Source organism: Oryctolagus cuniculus, chromosome 3 (genome assembly GCF_051225735.1).
Source record: "Oryctolagus cuniculus isolate XC-2025 breed Fujian yellow rabbit chromosome 3, ASM5122573v1, whole genome shotgun sequence".
NCBI classification, from domain to species: Eukaryota; Metazoa; Chordata; class Mammalia; order Lagomorpha; family Leporidae; genus Oryctolagus; species Oryctolagus cuniculus.
The window spans coordinates 101,745,284-101,758,069 of NC_142869.1; the positions used below are offsets into that span (position 1 = coordinate 101,745,284).

The 12,786-nt window shown below is 36.7% G+C and overlaps 1 protein-coding gene across 4 annotated transcripts in view; it reads left to right on the forward strand.

Moving 5' to 3' along the window:
- LRP1B (LDL receptor related protein 1B) overlaps nt 1-12,786 on the forward strand; it is a 2,138,546-nt gene that overhangs the window by 1,331,099 nt on the left and 794,661 nt on the right. The window lies entirely within an intron of this gene.

Below are 12,786 nucleotides of genomic sequence, written 5' to 3' on the forward strand. Positions count from 1 at the left end.
TCACTTTATTTATATATGAATGCTCTTTAGTACTCTGTCGAACTCTCCAAATTCTTGCCACATTTTCAGTTGTTGTTTATACCACTCTTGAAAATAAGTGGCTTCTCTGGCTGTGTTCATCTTCTGCCTATCCATTAAAATATTCTGCTGATTCTCTGGGTGATATTTCACAGTGGGAAAAGCAAACAAAGGCTTTGGAATCTGACATTGGATTCTAATCCTCTATTTGGCATTTATTAATGCAACTGTAGGTAGGTTATGTGAAACATCCTGAGCCTAAATTACCTGATTTTTAAAGTAACAATGTCTTTTGTAGTAATTTTGGCCTTAAAGCATCTTGTAAGGATGACATGAAACACTTGTTACTATGCTTTGAATCCAGTGGGTACTTAGAGGGTGTTGGCTTCTCAACCATCTTCTCTGAATTCTTAATATGGGGCACTTAGAATCTGAGGGGTAATAGACAGAATTAAAGGTCTGTGAATTTTGTTGAGGAAAATATTACATCTTCATTTTCTTTAATTTCCACCTGAATGTTTAGTATCTTTGAATTGTGAATGCATGCCATAGACTACTGAAGTAACTGGCAGCAACTATGACTTTGTCTCTAGTATAATAGTAGACATCCATATCATTAGAATTGCTGTGGCTATCTCAAAATATCACCTATGTTTTGACTTTGAAAACCACTACTAATTAATTACTTGCAGTCATTATACTAACTTCTCAATGCTATTATCAAATGCATTAATAAGGTCATTTTACTGGGACTGTGTCCTCAACTTTCTTTTTTTTTAACTTTTATTTAATGAATATAAATTTCCAAAGTACAGCTTATGGATTACAATGGCTCCCCCCCCCATAACTTCCCTCCCACCCGCAACCCTCCCCTTTCCCGTTCCCTCTCCCCTTCCCTTCACATCAAGATTCATTTTCAATTCTCTTTATATACAGAAGATCAGTTTAGTATATATTAAGTAAAGATTTCAACAGTTTGCACCCACATAGAAACACAAAGTGAAAAATACTGTTTGAGTACTAGTTATAGCATTAAATCACAATGAACAGCACATTAAGGATAGAGATCCTACATGAGGAGTAAGTGCACAGTGACTCCTGTTGTTGACTTTACAAATTGACACTCTTGTTTATGGCATCAGTAATCTCCCTATGCTCCAGTCATGAGTTTCCAAGGCTATGGAAGTCTTTTGAGTTCACTGACTCTTATCTTATTTAGACAAGGTCATAGTCAAAGTGGAAGTTCTCTCCTCCCTTCAGAGAAAGGTACCTCCTTCTTTGATGACCTGTTCTTTCCACTGGGATCTCACTCATGGAGATCTTTCATATAGGTCATTTTTTTTTTGTTTGTTTGTTTTTTTGCCAGAGTGTCTTGGCTTTCCATGCCTGAAATTGTGTCCTCAACTTTCTAAGAAACAAAAGGGAATCCAAGATAGTTTGAAATACATTTTCAAGAAAAGATCAAATTCTGTAGCATAAAAATAAATAAATAACCACATTTATGATTGTATCTAAGAGTGATATTGGAATATGGTGTGCCGTGCAACAACCCCGTGTGCTTAATAATAAATTCCCAATATTAATAAGCCTGTGTAGGTTCTTGCCTAATATTCAGAGAAGAATTCTGAATACCAGCATAAATGAACAAGGCAGCGTGAAAAGTTTTTAAGCTTTTATTCAGTGAGAAAGATGCATAGGAGAGCGAGGGCCCTATCTAAAAGAGAGATAAATCTGGATTCACACCAAGTACCAGGAGCCAGACACGTGGAGGAGCATGCAGACCAGGAACCATGTGGCGGGTGGCCCGAAGACCACATGCCCTGGAGGCACAGGGCAGCAGCAAGCGCCCCCAATGGCAAAAGGCCAAAGAAAGGGAAAAGGGCCTGGCACACCATGTCCCAGGCTTTTAACCCACTTTCAAAGAGGAGTAGTTAATTAACCTGATTGGCTGGTGGGCTCACAGGTGGCCAGGTAGGGGCATGAGGTCACACAGGGGCATGGTAAAGACGTCGTCTTCCAGCTCACAACCTGTTCAGTTTTATCTTATATTCCTGCCTACATCAAGAGCATTTTTGTTTGATCTCAAGAACTACATTTTAATATGTTTGTTTTCTTGGGTATGTGTTTTTTGAAAACTATTTTCTTTTTTGAAAACTATTGTTTTGTACTTTTTACAACTTTGAGAGGCGATCCACAAATCCACAGATTTCTTTTTTTTTTTAAAACTTTTATTTAATGCATATAAATTTCCAAAGTACGACTTACGGATTACAATGGCTTCCCCCCCATACCGTCCCTCCCACCCACTACCCTCCCCTTTCCCACTCCCTCTCCCCTTCCATTCACATCAAGATTCATTTTCGATTATCTTAATATACAGAAGATCAGCTTAGTATACATTAAGTATGGATTTCAACAGTTTGCTCCCACACAGAAACATAAAGTGAAAAATAATAGATGATTTTTTTAAATGATGATGAAATCAGAGCAGACCTATTGTCATGTTTAATCCCAGTGAGAGTCAAGTTGGGAATTGATAATTTCTTTTTTTTTTTTTTTTTTTTTTTTTTACAGAGGATCAGTTTAGTATGCATTAAGTAAGGATTTCAACAGTTTGCACCCCCATAGAAACACAAAGTGAAATATATTGTTTGAGTACTCGTTATAGCATTAAATCTCAATGTACAGCACATTAAGGACAGAGATCCTACATGAGGAGTAAGTGCACAGTGACTCCTGTTGTTGACTTTACCAATTGACACTCCTGTCTATGGCATCAGTAATCTCCCTATGCTCCAGTCATGAGTTTCCAAGGCTATGGAAGCCCTCTGAGTTCTCCGTTTCTTATCTTGTTTAGACAAGGTCATAGTCAAAGTGGAGGTTCTCTCCTCCCTTCAGAGAAAGGTACCTCCTTCTTTGATGACCTGTTCTTTCCACTGGGATCTCACTCGCAGAGATCTTTTGCCAGAGTGTCTTGGCTTTCCATGCCTGAAATACTCTCATGAGCTTTTCAGCCAGCTCCGAATGCCTTTAGGGCTGATTCTGAGGCCAGAGTGCTATTTAGGACATCTGCCATTCTATGAGTCTGCTGAGTATCTCACTTCCCATGTTGGATCACTCTCCCCTTTATTTACTCCATCAGTTAGCGTTAGCAGGTACTAGACTTGTCTATGTGCTCCCTTTGACTCCCAGTCCCTTCACCATGACCAACTGTGAACTGAAACTGATCACCTGGAACAGTGAGATGGCATTGGTACATGCCACCTCGATGGGATTGAATTGGAATCCCCTGGTATGCTTCCAACTCCACCACTTGGGGCAAGTCAGCCTGAGCATGTCCCAAATTATACATCTCTTCCCTCTCCCATTCCCACCACCATGTTCAACAGGGATCACATTTCAGTTAATTTTCAACACTTAAGAATAACTGTGCATCAATTACAGATCTAAACCAGTCATATTAAGTAGAACAGATAAAAAAACTATACCGCAGTAAGAAACAACGAAATCCAGTTATTTTCAACAAAATGGAGGAATCTGGAACACATCATGCTGAGTGAAATAAGTCAGTCCCAAAGGGACAAATACCATATGTTCTCCCTGATCGGTGACGACTGACTGAACACCAAGAGGGAAACCTGTTGGAGTGAGGTGGACACTATGGGAAATGGTGGCTTGATCAGCATAGCCCTGACTGTTAATGAACAACTAAATCCACAGATTTCATCAAGCGGCTAAGAACCTATGCATCGTAGTCCTTATTCATTCTGCTGCTTCCTCAATTGTACTTTTCATGTATTCATCTCTGGAAACCCTGGATATTCTTTGAAAATCCTAGCTCAAAGCTTATTTATTAATTAGATCTTCATCCAAAGAATCCAGCTTACCCCCTGTTTGTCTTTTATATTCTAGAATATACTGTCCATGGAAAATTGTGATTACATTTTTTAACTGACTGTCTTCTTTCCTTATTCCTTATCTTTCAAATGACAAAATAAGCATCTTGAAGTCAGAAATCAAGCTACAGATTTTTCTCTCTTGTTTTACATAGATACAGAGCAATTCTAGAAAAATAATATATGGCAATAAACAATTTTTCAGGCTATGAATTATTTTAACATTTTAAATTCTTGATTTTATATTTGCTTGGTGTTTATTTTGTGGTTGTTTCCTCTGGACCATTAATTTTTCCTTTTTTTTTAACCTAGGAACCTTTTATTTAAGATACACAAACTTCATACATTTCATATGCATATATTAGGAACATATATTAGGAACATATATTAGGAATCATATATTAGGAACATAGCAATTCTTCCCACTATACCCTAGCTTTCACCTGCACTCCTATCATTCCTCCTCTTCCTTCTCCTATTCCTATTTGTATTTTTTTTTTTTTACAAAGATCTATGTTCACATAAGTTTACACTCATAAGATTAACCTACACTAAGTAAAGAGTTCAGTAGGGCCCGCTCTGTGGCACAGTGGGTTAATCTTCTGCCTGTGGCACTGGCATCACCTAGGGGAGCCAGTTCTAGTTCTGGCTGCCCCTCTTCCAATCCAGCTCTGTGCTATGGCCTGGGATAGCAGTAGAAGATGGCCCAGTGCTTGGGCCCCTGCACTCATGTGGGAGACCCAGAAGAAGCTCCTGGCTCCTGGCTTTGGATCGGCACAGCTCCGGCCATTGCGGCCATCTGGGGAGTGAAGCAACAGACAGAAGACCTTTCTCTCTGTCTCTCCCTTTCACTGTAACTCTACCTCTCAAATGAATAAATTAAATCTTTTAAAAAAGAGTTCAGCAAGTAGTATGAAAAAAAAAAATGTTCCTCAACAGTTGAGACAAAGGCTGTTCAAAATCATTTCATCTTAAAGTGTCAATTTTGCTTGTATAGATACATTTTAAGTACTCTGTTATCACTGACCAGAGAGAACATATGGTATTTGTCTTTTTTGGACTGGCTTATTTCACTAAGTATAATGATTACCAGTTTGCCTCCATTTTGTTGCAAATGATAGGATTGATTTTTTTTTTTTTTTACTACTGTGAGTATTGTGTAATGTGTATATACCATCATTTCTTTAGTCAGTCTTCAATTGATGGATATATGGGTTGATTCCGTATATAGCTACAGTGAATTGAGCAGCGTTAAACAAGGGGGTACAGAAAACTATTTCATATACTTACCTCATTTCCTTTGGATAAGTTCACAGGAGTGGGATAACTGGGTCAGATGGTAGGTCTATGTTCAGATTTCTGAGGTCTACTGAGGTCTACTTCTGAGGTATACACCATACTGTATTCCACAGTGGCTGCATCAGTTAATGTTCCCACAATCAGTATATTAGGGTACCTTTTCCCATACAGCCTCTATAGCATTTATTCTTTGTTGACTTCTGTATGAAAGCCATTCTTACTGGGGTTAGGGGAAACCTCATTGTGGTTTTCATTTGCATTTCTCTGATGGCTAGTGATCCTGAGCATTTTTTCATGTGTCTGTTGACCATTTGAATTTCTTCTCTTAAAAAATACCTTTTCAGGTCCTTTGCTCATTGCTTAACTGAATTGTTGTTTTGTTGTTAAGTTTCTTGACCTTTTAGTAGATTCTGGATATTAATCCTTTATCACTTAACTTAGTTTGCAAATAATTTCTCCCATTCTGTTTGCTGCCTCTTCTCTTTACTGAATGATTCTTTTGCAGTGCAGAAGCTTCTCAATTTGATATAAATTCATTTGTCAATTTTGGCTTTGATTGCCTATGCTTCTGGGGGTCTTTTCCAAGAAGTCTTTGCAAATGACAATGTCTTGCAGGTTTCCCCAATAATTGTAATAATTTGTTGATACTGTCCTTGATCCAAGGATTGGTTTTTAGCTCCTTTTCAAAGATAATTTGGTTGTAGATGTGTGGATTGATTTCTGGAATTTCTATTCTGTTCCATTGGTGTACATATCTGTTTTGGGTGGTGTTTTTTTGTTTTGTTTTGTTTTGTCAGTACCAGGATGCTTGGATTATAACTGCCCTATAGTATGTCTTGAAATCTGGTACTGTGATGCCTCTGGCTTCGTTTTTGTTGTATAAGATTACTTTAGCTATTCAGTGTCTCTTGTGTTTCCATATTAATTTAAGCATTATTTTTTTATAGATCTGAGAAGAATGTCATTGGCATTTTGATTGGGATTTCATTGAATCTGTAAATTTATTTTTTTAGTATATACAATTTGGTGGTATTGATTCTTCCAATCAATGAACATGGAAGATTTCTTTCTTTCTTTCTTTCTTTTTTATTTTTTTTGTAGCTTCTTCTATTTCTCTCTTTAATGTTTTGCAATTTTCATCATAGAGATCTTTGACCTCCTTGGTTAAATCTATTCTAAGGAATTTAATTCTCTTTGCAGCTTTTGTAAATGTGATTGATTTGAGAAGTTCTTCTTCAGCAATGGCATTGTCTATGTATACAAAGGCTATTGATTTTGTGAGTTAATGTTACATCATGCCCCTTTACCAACTTCTTTTCTGAATTCCAGTAGTCTCTTAATAGCAATCTTTTGGATCCCCTATATATAGAATCATGTCATCTGCAAATATGGATAGTTTGGCTTCCTCCGACTTATTTTTCTTGCCTAATGGCCCTGGCTAATATTTCCAAGACTATATTGAATAGTATTGGTGAGAGTGGGCATCTTTGTCTTGTTCTTTGTTGGGAGTATTTTTATTACTGATTCAATCTCCATCTTGGTTATTGGTCTGTTTAAGCTTTCTATGTCTCCATGGCTCAATTTTGGTAGCCTATAGGTTTCAATGAACCTATCCATTTTCTAGGTTTTCCAATGTTTTTGCATACAGCTCTTTGTAGTAATCCCTGATGATTCTTTTTACTGTTGCATTTCTTTTCCATCTCTGATTTTATTGATTAAGGTCATCTCCCTCTTTATTTATTTAATTTTTTGGGCGAATGTTGTATCAATTTTTCCCTTTTTATATTTAAAAAGATTAATTAGAGTCAAAGTCCCCCAGTCAGAGTGGCATGGAGCGGGGCTTCCAAGACAGGAAAAATCCCAAAGGGCCCCGTTGCACTTGGGTTTTTAAGTAGAATTTCAAAGGATAAACAAACTTGACAATCAGCTTGGCATTTGGTTACCAGGTAGGGACTAAACCTATGATTCTTTATCCTATCTGGTTTGCTCTTGATAAAACAAAACAAAAACATCTGGAGGGGTGGGATCTGTGACTTGTTTTTACAATAAACTGTGATCACCACTCCCTTGCTATTCTCATGGTAAATCTGGGAATTCTGAAGGAAGGAGGGTGGCTTGTTTGTTCTTACTAAAGGTAACCTTTTAGGGGAGAAGCAATATTCTACACACTAAATTCCATTGAGACCACCTTAACTACATATTAACCCATCTGAGTCCTCACAATCCCCCTCAACCAGAAGGTACCCCACCATCTGTTAGGGGATACTGGCTGCTTCCTGCTGAAAAGAGGAGTATTTTGGAAGGGGAGTTAAGATAGGGCTGCTGCAGCAGGTGGCTTCTCAGTGGCGGAGGCTTCTCCAGGGGGTGCAGTGCCAGCTTGCAGAAACTGCTTCCAACGGAGGTCTCCTGTACATGGCCACCTAGAGTTTTACTTTTCCAAGTCTGGAAAAAAACAAATCTAACAAGCTCAACTCAGGATCTAAAACAGAGCACATAGTCATTATTAAACCAAAAGCAAGTTTTCTCATGGAGAGGCAAATAGAAACTGACAGAAGGGACTTGATAATAATCAGGTGGGCTTTAAGGCCTTGTCAGTTATGAGGCTCAGAGCTATCTATCTCTTTGCATAGGGTATATCATAAGGGATGGACCCTGTTGACTTCCATTATCTAGCCAGCCTGGGAAGGGAGCTGGCTCAAAGAGAAGGTAGGTGGCAATTCTAAAAGGAAAACATTTTTAGGTAATATACAGTTCTACCTGCAGTGTTGCTGACCCTGCATGACCATCCCCTCAGCAGTAGTGGTTACTTTGGAAGCTGGGCCGAGTGAAGGGCTTTTCAGCTTAGAGCCAACAAGGCCTGTGACTCTGACCTGGAGCCCTTCGGCTCCAGGGCAGATCTGTTTCCAGTGACCCATTGGCTGGCATAGCTACGAGGGCTATTCATGAGCTGACTTCTGAAGCCCTGGCTTTCTACATTGAAAACCTATGCAGTGGACTGACCTGTTGGGTCTCTTTGATGGCAGATCACCGTGTAAAGCAGCCATTAATTGGCCACCTATCTTTGCATTGCTTCTGTGCCAAGCTTCCTCTTCCACCTGGTTTTTGTTAAAACATACCAGAGGAAACCTTTAAGAGGATTCAAGTCAAGGGGGTGTTCCGTCCCTAACTTTTGATGGCCTAAACTAGAAATCTGTAGTCACAGGCATTTTCTGATAGTGGTTTTTCTTTGAGGAAAGGTTTTTCTTGAGGAAAGCTATGTCAAAATGATGACTACCTTATCCATAAAATTTTAAGTCATTAGTAAAACTCTCTCCTTCTGTTTGCTTTAAAAAGGGAGGCCTTTTTCATTAAGATAATCATGTCTGATAACACAAGATCATTAGACTTATGTAACTTTTGAACATTTGTATCAACAGTTTGCCAATGGCAAAGTATATCTAGCTGTGGAATCATAATTTAAGTTTTCATTTTGGCTATATTTTATATATATATATATTATTACACAAAAATGTTAGCCATCTCTTTTATAAGGTCTAAAGATCAAATTTTGCATCCTAGAGAGTCCTTCAGTATAGAATTAGTTTCCCAACTTGAGGAGAATAGAGAAGTGAGGGAACAAGTCAGGCTTCCCAGACTGCGTGCTGACAATAACAATATCAAATGAAGACTTAGCAAACAATTTTAACTGCTAAATAATAACTTATAAAATCATTTACCAGAAAATCCAAGGCCTTCTATAAAATTCAAGGCAAGAGTGCATATATCTGAAAACATTGATAAATATCTAACACAAGAGTAACTTGTTTGACTAGCAAACCCAAGTACAAACATATCAACAAATTTAAAACATCTGATGCAAAGATTTAGGTCACACGAACCAAAAGGTATCTTTGATTAACTTAGCAGTTTGATTTTTAGCCGCATTTTATCTATAAGCCAATTAAAACAGAGCTCAATAAATTTTCCCATGTAGACATACAATATGTGCACATGTACAGTATAACATACAAGATAAAACAATAAAGGAGCTTCAGTAAGAGTTTCCTAAAATCTTTGCTGTTTTTTTTTTTTAATTACCATCAACCAATTAGAGTTACTTTTTGCTCTCAGTAATCTGAATTAACCATCCTTTTTCTAAGTTGGAACTTATTGGCTTACAGAACTGTCCCAGATATTGAACACAATAGACATGATGGGTAAAGAGGTCCTTTAGAACCTAAAAGTACACATCCAAGCACAGAGCCAACAATGTTTTAATTTCATGACCATTAAATCGGATTTTTAGGGTTGGGAAAATACAAAACTGTGATGACAAAGATTTCAAATAGCCATGTTTAAAATTATAAACCCATTAACCAACAAGAGGCACTTGATCATTCCATACAATATTTTTGAAAGCACCTGTAGGATTTTATAAAACATATAACACTTTTAGGCCTCTGGGCCTTTTTCATTAAGATAATCATCATGTCTGGTAACACAAGATCATTAGACTTATGTAACTTTTGGACATTTGTATCAATAGTATTTTACATTATCAGAATTTAAGATTTAGCACTGCTTTACATCTCGATAGTACCTCTAATATAATCCACATAGCCTTAGTAGTTGGAATCTCTACAAGATGAGAGATATATTTTTTGATATTTCCAAGGGCCAGCCCAGCTGTAAATATCAAAGTCAAAGAATTTGGAACTTGGATTTTTTTTAATGCTTATCAAAAATGTGAAGGAGTCTAAAAATATCTGGTTGAAGTAGGTTCCCTTAACATCATGACATAATATAGGCTATATTTGATCACTGATACAAAATGATTATTCAAATCCTTTAGAATAAGTATGGATTTAAACAAACCATAACTCTTAATAAAAAGTCAGCTGTTTTTAAACAATCAGAACTGAAGAGAGACGTTAAGAGAACACAATATATTACTTCAACAGAAGACAAAATCTGTCTTTGGTCATCCCAAAAATTGAAAATAAAATCTTAAATATGACTTGGAATAATCTTAACAGAGTCAGAACTAGGAAAGAGGAAATAGCTTACTGGCGCTGGCTAGAAACTGACAGTCACCAATTAAACAAAACCATTAAAAGGAGATGCTGCAGTTTTTAAACAGGTTTTTTGTATTTTTTCAGAATATTTACTACCATTGCAAAAACCTCATTGCTTTAACAAAGGATCAGATTCTAATTCTATGTCAAATAGACTAATAGCTTTTGTTTTATATCTGCTAATTTCCTTGATTACATTTCCTTTTTTCATCTTATTTTATTGATTAAGTTCTTCTCCTTCTTTATTTAGTTATTTATTTTTGTTAGTTGGGTCAATGATATGTCAATTTTTTTTTCAAACAGAAAGCTCTTTGTTTCACTGATCTTTGGCATTTTTGGTTTCAATTTTGTTTATTCTTAATTTTAATTATTTCTTTTTTCTACAAATTTTGTGTTTGATTTGTTGTTGCTTTTCTAGGTCCTTGAGATGCATTGATAGCTCATTTATTTGGTAACTTTCCAATTTCTTGATGAAGGCACCAATTGCTATAAACTTCCCTCTTAACACTGCTTTTGCTGTATCCCACAGGTTTTGATATGTTGCACTGTCATCTTCATTGATTTCTAGAAATTTTTTGATTTCCCTTTTGATTTCTTCTATGATCCACTGTTCATTTAGGAGCATGTTGTTCGGTCTCCATTTGTTTGCATATGTTCCACAGATTCTTGAATTGTTAATTTCCAACTTCATTCCATTGTGGTCAGAGAAGATACATGCTATGATTTCAATTTTTTTGAATTTTCTGAGACTTGCTTTATGGCATAGCATGTGGTTTATCCTAGAGAAAGGTTCAAAGCAGTGGTTAGAAGCATGTGTACTCTGTAAATATGGGATAAAAATTCTGTAGGTATTGCTAAAAGTGGGGTGTTGAAGTCCCCTACTACTCTGTATTGGAGTCCATGTCTCTTTTAGATCCTTTAACATTTTTTTCCAATGGCCATAGGCCCTCTAATTGGGTGCATATACATTTATTATAGTCACAATTTCCTTTTTTTTAAAGCTCATATTTAGTAGATATAAATTTCCAAAGTACAGTTTGTGGATTATAATGGCTTTTTCCCCCCCATAGCTTCCCTCTCACCCACAGCCCTCCCATCTCCCGTTCCCTCTCCCATTCCATTCACATCAAGATTCATTTTCAATTATCTTTGTATACAGAAGATCAATTTAGTATATATTAAATAAAGATTTCATCAGTTTGCCCCCACACAGAACACAAAGTGCCAAATACTGTTTGAGCACTAGTCATATCATTAATTCACATTGAACTCCACATTAAGGACAGAGATCCTACATGGGAAGTAAGTACACAGTGAGTCCTATTGTTGACTTAACAAATTGCCACTCTTGTTTAAGGCATCAGCAATCCTCCCCAGCTCTAGTCATGAGTTGCCAAGGCCATGGAGGCCCCCTGAGCTCGTATAGTCACAATTTCCTTTGAATTGATCCCTTAATCATTGAGTCTAGGAGTCCTTGCTAGCAGACATTTATTCTGTTCTTTGTTATTCAAGATTCTCACAGAGTAATTAGCTTGATAATATGAAAAAATAGCAATTTGTGTGATAATAATGTCATTTTGTTCATCTGCACCTTACAGTGAAGAAACTATTGCTCAAGTTTTGTTGTCAGATATGTTTATAAGAATTGACTTTGTAACAGTTTTTTGGGTATAAGTGACAAAATTGAGTGAATTTATATATATATATGTATATATATTTTAAAGATTTATTTATTTGAAAGTTAGAGTTACACAAAGAGAGAAGGAGAGGCAGAGAGAGAGATCTTCCATCAACTGGTCGCAACGACCGGAGTTAGACCAATCTGAAGCTAGGAGCCAGGAACCAAGAGCTTCCTCCAGGTCTTTCCATGTGGGTACAGGGGCCTAAGGACTTCGGCCATCTTCCACTGCTTTCTCAGGCCATAGCAGAGAGTTGGATCAGAAGTGGAGTGGCCAGGACCCGAATCAGCACCCATATGGGATGCTGCCACTGCAGGTGGTGGCCTTACCTGCTACACCACAGCGCCGGCCCCAGTTGGAGTGAATTTGTACTAAATGAAGTAAATATCAACTTTCATTCTATATTAAAATAATTCAACATTCAAATATAGATGACCAGGTGTAAAGGTAATTCTAATGTAAGTGACCCCTTCTACTCTTAGTTCAGACACATCTGACTTTATTTATAACTTAGGAAGAATGCAAAAATGTATGATTAATGTTTATTTTATGTTTTAAAGTTAAAATGAATTGTTTCTCACATGGAGCATTTAACCTGCTTATAAATAATACTTTTCTGAATCTTATAGAGAGCCAAATACCACTGTTAGTATTTTTTTTTTTTTGCAGATAAGTTTTGTTAGGTGTTAAAACAATTTTATTTAAACTGATTATATATTATAAAAAACCTTTTTCTTTTTCTTTTTTAACTTTTATTTAATAAATAAAAATTTCCAAAGTACAGCTTTTGGATTACAGTGGCTTTTTCCTACCCATAACTTCCCTCCCACCCTCCCTCCC